This window comes from Pectinophora gossypiella, chromosome 28 (genome assembly GCF_024362695.1).
Source record: "Pectinophora gossypiella chromosome 28, ilPecGoss1.1, whole genome shotgun sequence".
Classification (NCBI taxonomy): Eukaryota; Metazoa; Arthropoda; class Insecta; order Lepidoptera; family Gelechiidae; genus Pectinophora; species Pectinophora gossypiella.
The window spans coordinates 2,786,613-2,800,756 of NC_065431.1; the positions used below are offsets into that span (position 1 = coordinate 2,786,613).

General features: G+C 38.8%; 1 protein-coding gene across 1 annotated transcript in view; it reads right to left on the reverse strand.

The window, feature by feature from the left end:
• LOC126379179 (putative mediator of RNA polymerase II transcription subunit 26) overlaps positions 1-14,144 on the reverse strand; it is a 253,823-nt gene that overhangs the window by 108,747 nt on the left and 130,932 nt on the right. The gene's annotated exons all lie outside the window — the stretch shown is intronic.

Below are 14,144 nucleotides of genomic sequence, written 5' to 3' on the forward strand. Positions count from 1 at the left end.
CCAAATCAACAGACCTAGCAGAAATGAGAGAGGTTGCTTCTACACGTTCCTCTAAATTGTCCCAACAATCGAAACGAAGCTTTGACCAAAAGAGGCGTGATGAAGCCCCTTTTAAAATAGGGGATATGGTTCTTGCAGAAAGAAAAATTATCCGCAAGGGTTTACAAAGTGGTAAATTGATGCCCCGTTTTGATGGACCATTTACCATCATTAAGGTACTGCCTCATGATCGGTATGTTATTAAAAGTGACAAAGGTCGAAGCCGATCCTATGAGAACGTCCTAGCCAGGGACAAGTTAAAACCTTTCAGAGTTGACCGGAACACTCCTTCTGATTCCGATTAAGAATGGAATCTTGTTGAGGATGATTATTAGTGTACCTACTCTTGTATTTTTTTTGTCATAAGGATATTATTTGTTCATTAAATCATTTTTTATTATGATCGATCTTTACATACTTGAGCGCTAAGCCTTAAGAGGCATGATCGTAATCTGTTTTGATGGATTGGAGCTGGTGGAAGAACCTTTAGAGGTTCTCAAGCACCGCTCATTGTAAACGGTCAATTTGATGCATGCAAACCTTAAGAGGTTGGAGTGATATGTCGCGACATTGTTCTAACAGATGTGTACCTTTCGTGGGAGACCATCTTGGTTGGCTTTAAGAGGCCGCTTGTATGATATGGCATTAAGAAGCCATTGATTGTTCAGCTTTAAGAGGCTGACTGTACGCTGTGGCATTAAGAAGTCATTGACGAGGCTGGTTGTACATTACCTAGTTATTATGACATTAAGAAGTCATTCTAGTTGTCTTTCAGAGGACGTGGAGTGATAGCATTAAGAAGCTTGATATCGTTTTATGGATCATTAAGAAGATTCATTTCTTTTTCTGACGTAAACCTTAAGAGGTTGTGACGTCACCAATAGTATTACTACATCGACGGCTCCGCGAGGCGCGCAGCAGCACCAGGACGGCCGACTGTAAGGAAAACGAATTTCGAGCGCTGGCAATACTGATGGCACCGACTGGAGGTCACGTGGTCTACCATAAAACGTCACTTTCAATTCTACTTCAGCTTTGGCGCTAAACGGAAGATATTTGTTATATTTACGTGTACTTGGTAAAAATATAACCTTATTGCGTTGAATCAGTGTTTTTCTGGGCTTTCTCCTTCAAAATATATAAAAGGAGAAACTGACTGACTGACATATCAACGCACAGCCTAAACGGCTAAACGTAGGCACTTTAAATTTGGAAGGGACGTAGCTTAGGTACCGTAGAGGAGCACTAAGAAAGGAATTACCGGAATTCCCACGGGAACGGGAATTAGCGGGAAAAATCCTTCCACGCGGACGAAGTCGCAGGCAAAAGCTAGTTATACGTTTGAATAATTATTTTCCCGCGCAATGAGAAAGTAGGTACGTAGGTTCTAAGAGTATCCCGAACATAAATTTAATATTTAATTTAAAGAAAATTAAATGAACCTTAAATAGGAGAGACTTCCTTTGAGTCCAGGCGACCCTTTTACTGTTTACTGTTCGTTCGCAGGTGGGGTTCGGGGTCCGAGGCCCGGGCTGTGAAGCTCCGTCTCGCTTCGTAGACTTCGCCATGTACCACGAGTGGGTGACCACCACTGTTGCCAGAATCGGACAACCCGCCATCACGAGAATGGCGCCTAATCACCTAATTTTACGGAGATGCAAGTATTATTTGGGATAGTAGCTAGTAGCCAACGGCTTAGCGTGCCTTCCGAAGTACGGAATCTAATCTAATCTATCCGTGGTCTAGTGGTTAGAGCGTTAGGCTCACGATCTGGAGGTCCGGGTTCGATTCCCGATGGGGACATTGTCGAAATCACTTTGTGAGACTGTCCTTTGTTTGGTAAGGACTTTTCAGGCTTGAATCACCTGATTTTCCGAAAAAGTAAGATGATTCCGTGCTTCGGAGGGCACGTTAAGCTGTTGGTCCCGGCTATTAGACGTAAAAACACCTCCACCAACCCGCATTGGAGCAGCGTGGTGGAGTATGCTCCATACCCCCTCCGGTTGATTGAGGGGAGGCCTGTGCCCAGCAGTGGGACGTATATAGGCTGTTGATGATGATGATGAGTAAAAACACTGGCTGCTTTTCTGTTTCAAATTGTTCTTTCTTGTACTCTGGTCTTATCTGTCTAAACGGCCTCCGTGGTCCAGTGGTTTGAGCGTTGGACTCATGATCCGGAGGTCCTGGTTTCATATCACAAAAAATCACTTTGTGATCCCTAATTTGGTTAGGACATTACAGGCTGATCACTTGATTTTCCGAAAGTAAGATGATCCGTGCTTCGGAAGGCTCGTTAAGCTGTTGGTCCCGGTTACTACTTACTGATGTAAGTAAGTAGTCGTTACATGAGCTATGTCAGGGGCCTTTGGCGGCTCAATAGTAACCCTGACACCAAGGTTGATGGGGTTGGTAATCCACCTAACCCACACGATAGACGATCTGCGTAAAGATTAGTTTTACATAAGACTTACATAAGTTTTGCTCGTTTTTACTGTAAGGCACATCACTGGTTTTGGGGCGCTCCCCATTTGTCCGGCCAAGTATGTCTAAAGCTACACGTTATGCTTGCAGCTATAAACGAGCTACAGAGGTTCGGTCCCTGCGATCCAACTGAAGTAGCCTCCGAGATATTCACTGACACGACCACCCTCACGCAGCCTCCAGAAGACCACCAGCCCGGCATGGCTCGGTATAATGTGAGTCATCATCATTATTTTGTTTATTTATTTGTACACAATAAAACAGACACGATAAGATTATCTCTAAACAAAGAGATTTCTTCCAGCTGGTCAGCTAAGAGAGATATTTAATATATAATAAGTAAGGTAATGAGGAGCTCGGTGGCGCAGCGGTTAACGCGCTCGGTCTGCGATTGTTGAAGTTAAGCAACTTTCGCAAAGGCCGGTCACAGGATGGGTGACCACAAAAAAGAAGTTTTCATCTCGAGCTCCTCCGTGCTTCGGAAGGCACGTTAAGCCGTTGGTCCCGGCTGCATTAGCAGTCGTTAATAACCACCAATCCGCACTGGGCCCGCGTGGTGGTTTAAGGCCCGATCTCCCTATCCATCCATAGGGAAGGCCCGTGCCCCAGCAGTCGACGCAGCAGGGGACGTTAATGGGGTGGTGATGATGATAAACTTAAACCTACAAACCAAATTTAAAAAAGTTATGTATAATATATATTCCATAAATATATAAACATATACACTAAATATGGATTTATACATATACACATTGCCCAGCACCCGCAGCCGCGGGCGTGTTATGTATGTGTGGTAGTTATGGGTACAAGTAGTTAGGTAGTACAGAAGAGGAGGGGATCTTTACCCATAACTATACAGGGTGTTAGTGACATCGTAACGAATACTGAGGGGGATGATTCAGACCATGATTCTGAGTTGATATAAAGTGGAATTTTCCGTCTTGATATCAACTCAGAATCATGGCCTGAATCGTCCCGCAAAGTTTTCGTTACGATGTCACTAACACCCTGTATGTACAGTCATGGGCAATATAATGTACCCACTTTAGGACTCTGTCACACTAATATATTTGACATTTAGTGAGACTTACAGTTCAATTTGTCAAAAAAGTTAATGTGACATGGTGCCAAAGTGTAACATATTAATGCTCGTGACCATACTCCTAAGTATGTTATGATAATGTTATATCCTATGGCTTAGATACTAAGGAAGGGCTCATAATAATGTCATATCAAACCTTATCACCAGCTCACCATCCTTGCCAATGTGGACTACCACTGCGTCGTGTTCTCTGTCAAAAACATCCGCAGTATGGAACATGAACTGCCCAGGTTGGAACTGAGAAGGTAATAAACACAAATATTTTTTTTATGTCATGAGGAGCGGATCCAGCCGCCCATAACCCAACCTGTCGCCTAATATCAACATTGATATTATAATCGATGAATAGACTTCTAGCCATAGAGGCAGCCAATCAGCTCGCGACACCAAACACTTCAAGATCCCGATACCGACCCCGCCGGCGTGGTCGACCGCCAAAGGATGTTTTCGGGGTACCGAACTGAGCATAGAACCCCGCTAGCCACAAGTTGGTAGTGTGACTAGGGATCGACGATCCAACAGTGTTGGAAGTTGTATAAATGCGTCTTGCAGTGTAAACTTCGATCCCGCGTTTCACGACCGCTTAAAAACTGCATTATTGAATGTGGCGCCATCTGTTGCATGTGAGCGGAACTAGGTGGCCAACTAGTTGGGTCCGCCACATTTGTATAATTATTTATTTATGTACAAGGTACTGCCGAGGTCCCCCCGTGTTCTGTTTCACCGGCCCTGGACTCATACAGATCGACTTCTACGTAACCATATATTTCTTCAGCCCTGTTGAGTATAAGGTAAGATGTACAAGTTTCATACATAAACTCAAGCTGGTGTTTAGCCACATAATAACTCACGCCCGTGACCGCTAATAGAGTGGGTAGCCACGTAAGAAAAGAACTTGCAGCCATCATGGTATAAGAAGACCAGGTATGCTCAAAACTGACAGCTAGCATTTCAAGGTTAGCCCAGCTGACGTCATCCGACCCTGTGTTGCCATTTCGTAAAAAATAAATTACCCACGTCCAATGTTTTTAATTTACTTTGCAAGGAAACTTTTAGTAAAACATTTACGTACAGTTTTAATGATTTTTATATATTTGTAACATCATCATCATCATCCCATTAACGTCCCCACTGCTGGGGCACGGGCCTTCCCTATGGACGGATAGGGAGATCGGGCCTTAAACCACCACGCGGGCCCAGTGCGGATTGATGGTTATTAACGACTGCTAATGCAGCCGGGACCAACGGCTTAACGTGCTTTCCGAAGCACGGAGGAGCTCGAGATGAAAACTTTTTTTTTGTGGTCACCCATCCTATGACCGGCCTTTGCGGAAGTTGCATTTTTGTAAGTAATAATAGTAATTAAATACATTAGTCAGTAATTCACTTAATTTTCAATAATAAAATTTACGTCCTTGGAATGTTGGAAATACCAATTTAATGGTAACACTTACGTCATCAATGGGCTAGCAATGGCGGCTTGTCATAGGAGCATACCTGGTTTTTTTATACCATGGCAGCCATAACCCAATTTGCATGTGATGAACCTGCTATCGTTGTTCTTCTCTCGTGTGTTGGGAGGTGGATGACCAAACTCGTCAACCCTGGTGAATCATGTAACAACTGCATTCCGTCGCCTTATAGCGCCATAGTCTAGGCTATGGCATTATGCTGAAGCGGAACCGTTACGGCATACATTCATAATTCTATTTTTTTTATATGTGAAAACATTAGTATATCGAATAAATATTTTTTTTCTTTCTTTCTTTATAGTGAAAACCACGTAAGCACCTCTTCGAAAACTCACATTCTGATGTGATTTTCAACAATACCTTGATTTCTTTCCATTGATTTCAAGGCAAGCGGCAAGGGTGAACAGAACAGAGCATAGTACCCCGTTAGCCACAAAGTTGGTAGTGTGACTAGGGATCGACGATCCAACGGTGTCATTTTGGAATTTGTATATATGCGTCGCGCTGTGTAAACTTTGCTAGCGCGTTTCAGGACTGCATTATTGAACGGTGGCGCCATCTGTTGCATGTGGGCGGAACTAGCTGGCCAACCAGTTGGGTCCGCCATAAATTAACACCATTATTACCTTGATTGATACTTGCTTGTTAATTGCGAGGTTTTGTTAACAAATATCACACTCAAATGTGATTTTTCAAGAAGGCACTTATGTGGTTTCCACTATGACGACGATACTTAGGTTTTGTCATGGAATGATGACTACGTATAAAAAGACAACTTTCCGCTTCCCACCAGCGGCTGAGCTAGGTTTACCTCACCCCCTGGTCTTACTTTAGTCTTTGAATGGTATGGGCGTCAGACGTCATACACACAGATGCGCGTGTACGATAACGTCAATGTGTAGTGTCTGCAAAACGACGTGTTTTGTTTGAAGTGTCCGGGGTTTGGTTTAGTAATAAAAATATATTTATCCTGTAGGTGGCGGCTTATGGACAGCTAGCGAAAGTAGCGGACCCGAAAATGTTAATGCAGTATGTAAATAAAAAACACAAATACCCACTCATCCCTTACTGGCAAACAGGAGAAAGAGACGCGATGAACTCTACTAACACGACCCTCAGAAGCCCAAAAACCTTAAAATCAAGAAGAACATTTTTAGAAAACTTCAGAAATAGCAACACGTACAAATATCACAGACGTATGGGAAAGCTTTCAAGATATAAAGCTCTGGAACAAAGAAAACTACAGAAGTTAAGAAGAGTAGTAGAAGAGAAGAGAAGATTGGAAATAGAAGAAGAACGAAGGCATAATATGACCTTTTTACTGCCCAGTCGAGATTATATTTAAACTGTATAAAAATTTATTTGTGTGTATATATATATTCAAAACTCACGCCTATTTCCCACCAGAGTATAATAAGCAGAGACGAAATTGGAGAAGTCCTTAGAAAAGATGTAGTATAGTTAGTACGATCTACTCTGAACCGGCGTGCGTGTATGAAACGATGGATGAATGTGGAGGAAGCAAGAGAAGTGTGTCAGGATCTTTTTTTCACGTAACTTATTGTAGATTTGCCGCAGATGGTATTAACTACTAGGCCGGTCAAATGGGGAGCGCTGAAGGCTCTCACCCGGTACAACGTTTAAGACAACAGGCCCGAGGGTGCCCAGTTGGGCGCGAACCTCGGCTCAGGGCGTCGTCTGAGAGGAAAAATATTTGAAAAAAATTATCGACCCTAGTGGGTCGATAGCGATAAGCGTTGATTGAGGGAGGTGTCAGGATCGAAGCAAATGGAATTCCACAGTTTCGTCTATATTCTATTATTTAGTTTTTTTTTTTCACCAAAGCATCGGTTTTAAATCCAGCGTCGCGGATGGATTACCTATTAATTTAACAAAAAAAGGTCATATAGAAACAATCTAACTACAAAAGCAATATTGCAAGTTATTTGTACATGTAAAAGTGCGCATGTCCCTTATTATTTATTACACACATCTGCCACCCATTGTTATTCTGATCAAAATAAAGAGAAGTAAATGTAGGTAGCAATTTTTTTTAATTTTAGGCGCCCATAGATGCCCTATATAATCGGTAAACTATTTTTATTAGGGTAAAAATTTGACATATTGCTGATTGCGTTGCCACAGTAAAACGCCATAGAGATTTTTTTTTTTGTTTTGTTTTTCCCCGAAGGGTAAGGCAAAGGGAACTATGCCCATACAGCCATGTCTGACGTATTTTTTTTCTTGATGATTAATGAAATGTTGAAAGGTGATGATGATGAAACCTAAGCCCCCACCCTCGGAGTAGACTCCTACTCCGAACCCCAAACGAATTAACTCAAAAGTCCGCATAAACTTTTGAGTTATGAAGCGGCTTCCCGGCACGAAGCGAAAATAGGCAGATACACTTTGTTTATTGAATACTCCAATATAATAACACTCGCGAATGTCTTCCGACTAACTTAATGCGATCATTAACCACAACACACCACTTCGTATTAATTATTTAGATTACTCAATGAAGAAAGCAACTGTCCCGTTCCCGTTTCCCGCCGAAAAGCCCCAAAATAAAGAGAAGTAAATGTAGGTAGCATTTTTTTTTAATTTTAGGCGCCCATAGATGCCCTATATAATCGGTAAACTATTTTTATTAGGGTAAAAATTTGACATATTGCTGATTGCGTTGCCACAGTAAAACGCCATAGAGCAATCTTTGTAAAACGCACATATCCCTCCAAAAGTCAGTCAGAAACGAAATCGGCGCGTATCCGCCGATCTGATTATCGGCGCATCTCAGCCGATCCGACTATCGTTGAAAAGCGGAACGCGCGGAAATAGAACGATTTATTTGACTGCAGGACAGAAATATACAATATAGCCAAGTGCGAAAGAGATATGTATTGTTCTGTCCACACGTCTGCGCGTCGCTGCGAATTAACCAAATGTTGAACTACCCACAATATTTATAATTTATACTGATTATTTTGATAAAAGAACAGAAAGATAGCATACAGCCCTAGTCTGAAAGAGACGTGTATTGGTCTGACAGTTGCTTTTAAACAATAGCGTCCGGCTTTTAGCTAACAACCTCCTACAAGATTATGCTATCCTGGTACATTCGCTGCGAAATTACCAAATTTTGAACGTTCCGCCGTAACCACACTTGAAGTATATTCTGTTTATGATTTTTCTCGTGGTGTTTAATGCTTTCCTGGGATATTGAGACGCTAAATAACATACATACATTACATAAGATCACGCCTATTTCCCGTTGGGGTAGGCAGAGACCACGGCATTCCTCTTCTTCATACACTTTCGCTTTCTCCACTCTCATCAAAGAATTCATGCATTATTTATATTAAATTACCTATGTATTAAATACCCTTAATATTAATTTTAACAAAATACAAAGAGTCAATATAATAAAGAGAAGAGTTCTCCAGAAAATTAAAGATCAATTTTGTTCTGTTATCGAATGTTTAGGAGCGCATAAATCAATAGTAATTTGTAGCGAATATTGAAACCAAGATGCTTTGTCGTTTCCGTAAGAGTTAACATACCTAACACATAACAAGAAGCTCACGACTATCCCAATGGGGTAGTCAGAGGTTCACCCATCGAAAGATGAACTAGAAAGTACCCACACCTCACCGATCTTTCGTGCGTGAGAGTTGTGTTACGTTTTTACTTGAGAAACCAGTTATTTTCAAAATTTATTTTTTATTTTATTTTACGCGCCGACTTACATCTAATAATCGGTGAACGATTTTTTTGTAGGGGAAATATTGGTATACCTATTGCGACAGTGAAACGCACACATCAAATGTCGGTCAGAAATTAAATCGGTGAATATCGGCCGATCCGATTATCGGCACAACTCTGCGATCCAACTATCGGTGATAAGTGGAACGCGCGCACGTATGATGATAAATTTAACAGCAGGATAGAAAGATACAACACTGCTGAGTGCGAAAGAGATATGTATTGTTCTGTCCGTACACCTGTGCGTCGCTGCGAATTAACCAAATGTTGAACTACCCGCAATATTTTTTTAATGTATACTGATTATTACGACAACAGGGCAGAAAGATAGCATTCAGCCGAGTGCGAAAGAGACGTGTATTGTTCTGACAGCTGCTTTTAAACAATAGCGTCCGGCTGTTAGCTGACAACCTCCTACAAGGTTATGCTCTCCTGGTACATTCGCTGCGAAATGACCAAATTTTGAACTCTCCGCCGTAACACACTTGAAGTATTTTCTGTTTATGATTTTTCTCGTGGTGTTTTTAATGCTTTCCTGGAATATTGAGACGCAAAATACATATACATAAATAAGATCACACCTATTTCCCTTTGAGGTGGGCAGCGACCAATTCCACTTTACGATACTAACACCTTCGCTTCCTCCACTCTCCTCAGACTTCATACATGCTTTACTATTACATTTTATTATTTATATTAAGTTCCTCCGTGCTTCGGAAGGCACGTTAAGCCGTTGGTCCCGGCTGCATCAGCAGTCGTTAATAACCACCAATCCGCACTGGACCCGCGTGGTGGTTTAAGGCCCGATCTCCCTCCCTATCCATCCATAGGGAAGGCCCGTGCCCCAGCAGTGGGGACGTTAATGGGCTGGTGATGATGATTTATATTAAGTTACTTATGTATAAAACAATGTCATATGAGTCACACTCGACTATTGGAAATATTAATTAAATTAAAGGTACGAAATTCGCTCGCCGGTGAGTAAATTGAAGATCAGGGGGGTTAAACTGGCCACATCGAAGGAATTCATCTAAGAAAGCAATATTGCAATTAGACATTTGCGCATATAAAAGTAAGTGCGCAATGCAAACAAATGTCAAATAGAAATATTGCTTTCTTAGATGAATTGCTTCGATGTGGCCATTTTACCCCCCAATTTATTCTGCTTCCCAAGGATAATTCATATCGAATACCAGGATCGCATAAATAAATAGTAGTATGACTTGAGCTGCGAACGTTGAAGCTGGTGCGTTATTTTGTATGTGTGTGTAAGTGTGTAGCCGATTAATTTGAGAACAGGACAGAAAGATACGTATACAGCATAGTGTGAAAGAGACTTGTATAGTTCTATCCATGCACCTGCAGTGCGCTTGCTTAGCAACCAAATTTAAAACTACCCTCAATATTTGAACATTTTTGATGTTTGTAATATTTTCGTCTAGTAATTAATGTGGCAAAGGACAGAATGATAGCCTACAGCCGAGTGCGAGAGAGACGTCTATTGTTCTGACAGCTGCTTTTAAGTAATAGCTCGGTTGTACGCTAACAAACTCCTACGAACTTCTGGTATCCTGGTACATTCGCTACGAAATGACCAAATTTTAACAGGACGTTAACATTTGAAGAAAATTTTTACGATTTTTTTTCTCGTAGATGGCAAATTATACAACGTTGTGCTGTAGTTTAACCATTTATAACATAAGAAAGCCTCGCCGATTTCTTTGATTTTTTTTCTTGTCTTGGCAAAATATATGTATATATTTATGGTTTACAGACCATAAATAGCATCTTTCAACTCCACTCCATAGTGGACAAACGTGGTGGAGTACACTTTGCTCCACACTTGGACCATATTGTTTGGGAAAATATTGGTTGGGATATGTAAAGAATGTGTTTACATGTTTACTAAAGTTTTTGACAGAAATTGACATGAGACTCAAAATGGCGGGTGTATCGTAATGAATACAAAATGTTGTCAATAAAAAAATGTAAATACTTCTATTAATTACTTAAGTAATTACTTAAGGAAAGGATTAATTATAAGTTTAAGTATCTTATATTTATGATCTCTGTTGTCAAATAACATTATTAATAGTGAAAAGTACAAAATTGTAACTCGATTGTATTTTATTAAGTAATTAATAATAAAATTAATAAAAAATATTTTCATACCCAATTTTGAGTGTCACTTACTACGTGAAAGAAGAAAAATAAAAATATATTGAAATAAAATACGTTTTTCATTTTTTTTATACATTTAAATAGTATTTATTTCAAACATCAAGAAATACACATGTAGAAACATTATAGATGATCTATAGATCATTAATTCATTACACTCCTGTAGGTCCACCTTGCTTTAAATATACAATAATACCTGTTTATAAAATGGTATACTTACCTATTATTTGTTGCAAAATTAAAAACAAACAAAATTGTAACTGAAAAATTTAATGTAATACCTCAAAAAACAAGTACATCTAACATAGCATTAAAATGACAAATGCAAATAATACAGTTGTAATAAATTAATAAAATATCAAGAAAATTCACTATTTCATTATTTACTAGATTTCACACTAAACATTTAATATAATGAGGAATTTTCCAGGCCACATTCCCCAAAAACAATATAGATGGCGTTGTCTAACTCTTACGTGGTAATTACCTATTTTCTCATTATTTGGGTACATAATTATTCAAAAATATAATGTAATGTAATGGCAGAGACTTATATTGCTTCTCTTATTTTTAACCTAGGAATCGGAACGTCTGTAGACGTTCTGTCCTTGAAAGTGTTAACAGAATAAAAATGGGTAGATGTGTTGTGCCTGGATATAATAACAAGGGTCATAATTTAACACTCAATAAAATAGGTAATAAACACGTTAAATCTCAACATATAATAAGAAAATATCTAATTTCCATTCACAAATTTATTTTTATTGTGGTTTGACAACTCTAAAATAGTGACGTCATTCAATTACGACAACTGCATTAGAGTTTCAGAGCTATCAAATTAAAATAAAAGTAAGTTTGTATCAGCCAGAATTAAATGTTACATGATTTATCTATAATACCCATTAATGTTTAATGTGTTACTGTCGTGGCCAGATCTTAGAATTGATCATTTCATGTGCTCGATCATTTCATGAAATGGTCATATTTCATGAAATAAAATATCATTCGTTGGCCACATCATGATGTAGTTTGGCCAGATCAATGAACACAAAACGTTTAACGATATGAGCAACCAAATGCATGATTACTTCATGATATGGCCAAACGTTGGCAACCATATTGTAAAATTAGTACTATTATCCACCGGTAGTGGCGCTAGTGTCGATTATATTTAAAATGATGAATCAATGTAATTGTATAATTTTCCATATCGATAGTATCGATTAGGTAAATAATTTTGAACCTAAGAAATGAATCGACTATTCGCATTTTTTTACGCCACATAGCATGGACACCACCTAACATTAACGATATGGCCAAACGTTGATTGAAATATCATTAAACGTTGACGTTTCAACGATATGGTTGGCTATTTCATGAAATATGACCATTTCATGAAATGGTCGAACACATCATGAAATGATCAATTTTACGATCTGGCCACGACATTACTATTTGATTATACTTATTTTGAGAAAAAAGTTATAATAGTGCCAAAAAATATTTGATAATACATTTTTATGCCTACATCATTAATAAAAAATGAGAATAACATCTTAAAATAAAATATCTTATGTGATAAGCTATGAAACAGACTTGTTATGTATATCAAACATAAGAATAAGAGTGTTTTCACATTACTCCGAGCTAATCAGCTCGCGACACAGGACCCCGATACCGACCCCGCCGGCGTGGTCGACGATTTCCCTCAATCAGCGCTTATCGCTATCGAAATAATTCTTTCAAATATTTTTCCCCTCAGACGACGCCCTGAGCCGAGGGTCGCGCTCAACTGGACACCCTCAGGTCTGTTTAAATTGGTCTGTCTTAAACTTTGTACCGGGTGAGAGCCTTCAGCGTTCCCCATTTGTCCGGCCAAGTAGTTAATGCCATCTGCGGCAAATCTACAATAAATCACGTCAAAAAAAGATCCCAGTGCGGCAAATCGTAGTAGCCAATTTAAAATGTATTATGTGCATCGGGTAAATTTTACAGAAATTAAAATAATATATTCACCTGTTTTTTTTTTTATATGACTGTGTGTTTAAATATGTATGTTTAAAAGATAAATTGATATTTACGTACATAAGAGTTTGTACTGAACGTTTTAAGAGTAAAATACTATTCGATCCTGACAAAAAAGAAATTTGTTAAGGGCGACACATAAGAGCTTTTAAATTGGGAACGACGAAATAGCGAACTGATGACGAACCGGAAGTGGCTGTAGAACTGTATAATATTTTTTTTTTGTTGAGTTTGAGTTAATGTGAGTTTGACAAGACGTCGACGATCGCACGTCAATGCGCCTTCTCAAAATATCCGCAGATGGCATTCACCACTTGGCCGGACAAATGTGTGTCAACACAATTCCTTGATATAAAAAAAAATATAACAAAATTACAAATTGATTTCTATAATATAAGAATGTGACATTTTGATTAAACTCACTTAGATTTTTGGTAACGGTATCTTATCGGGTAGACAGACGTAACGGAGCACCAAACATTTACTTAATACCTAAAGCCCGTAATCCTACCAGGGTGGACAGAGCGACTGGTCTGGACCACTGGAATTAGAATGTGCGACACTCCACATTTTGTGACTACCCCGAAAAATATAGTAAGCGTGAAGTTAAGTAGTAAAAACATTTATGAAGAAAAATATGATTTCATTTCGTCATAAATGAAAACTGGTTAACTTAAAAATAAAGATTTTTGAAATACTTAATAAAGCATGATTTTGTGAAAATAATACGAAAAAAAAACGTTAAAAAATAATTTCAGAATAAAGCATAATTTAAAAAAATATTACATGGTTTATGTAAAAAATAAAAATACTATAAAAAAGTAATTTTTTTTTCTATAGTAAATGGGAAAATAACAATTTCATTGCCAGCACTACTTCTTAAATCAGATAATCAGATCTAAAGATGGTAGATATTTTTTATTTGATTTAAAACTGAACTTTACTAAAATAAAAATAATTTTAGGTAAAAAAAAATATATCTTAAAATTAAAATAAATATGTTGTTAGGTTTGGGGTGTAAGGTTCCTAATGGCTGTGAGGGCTGGTTATCTGAGGCGAAGGCTGAGAATGAAACGTCCAGA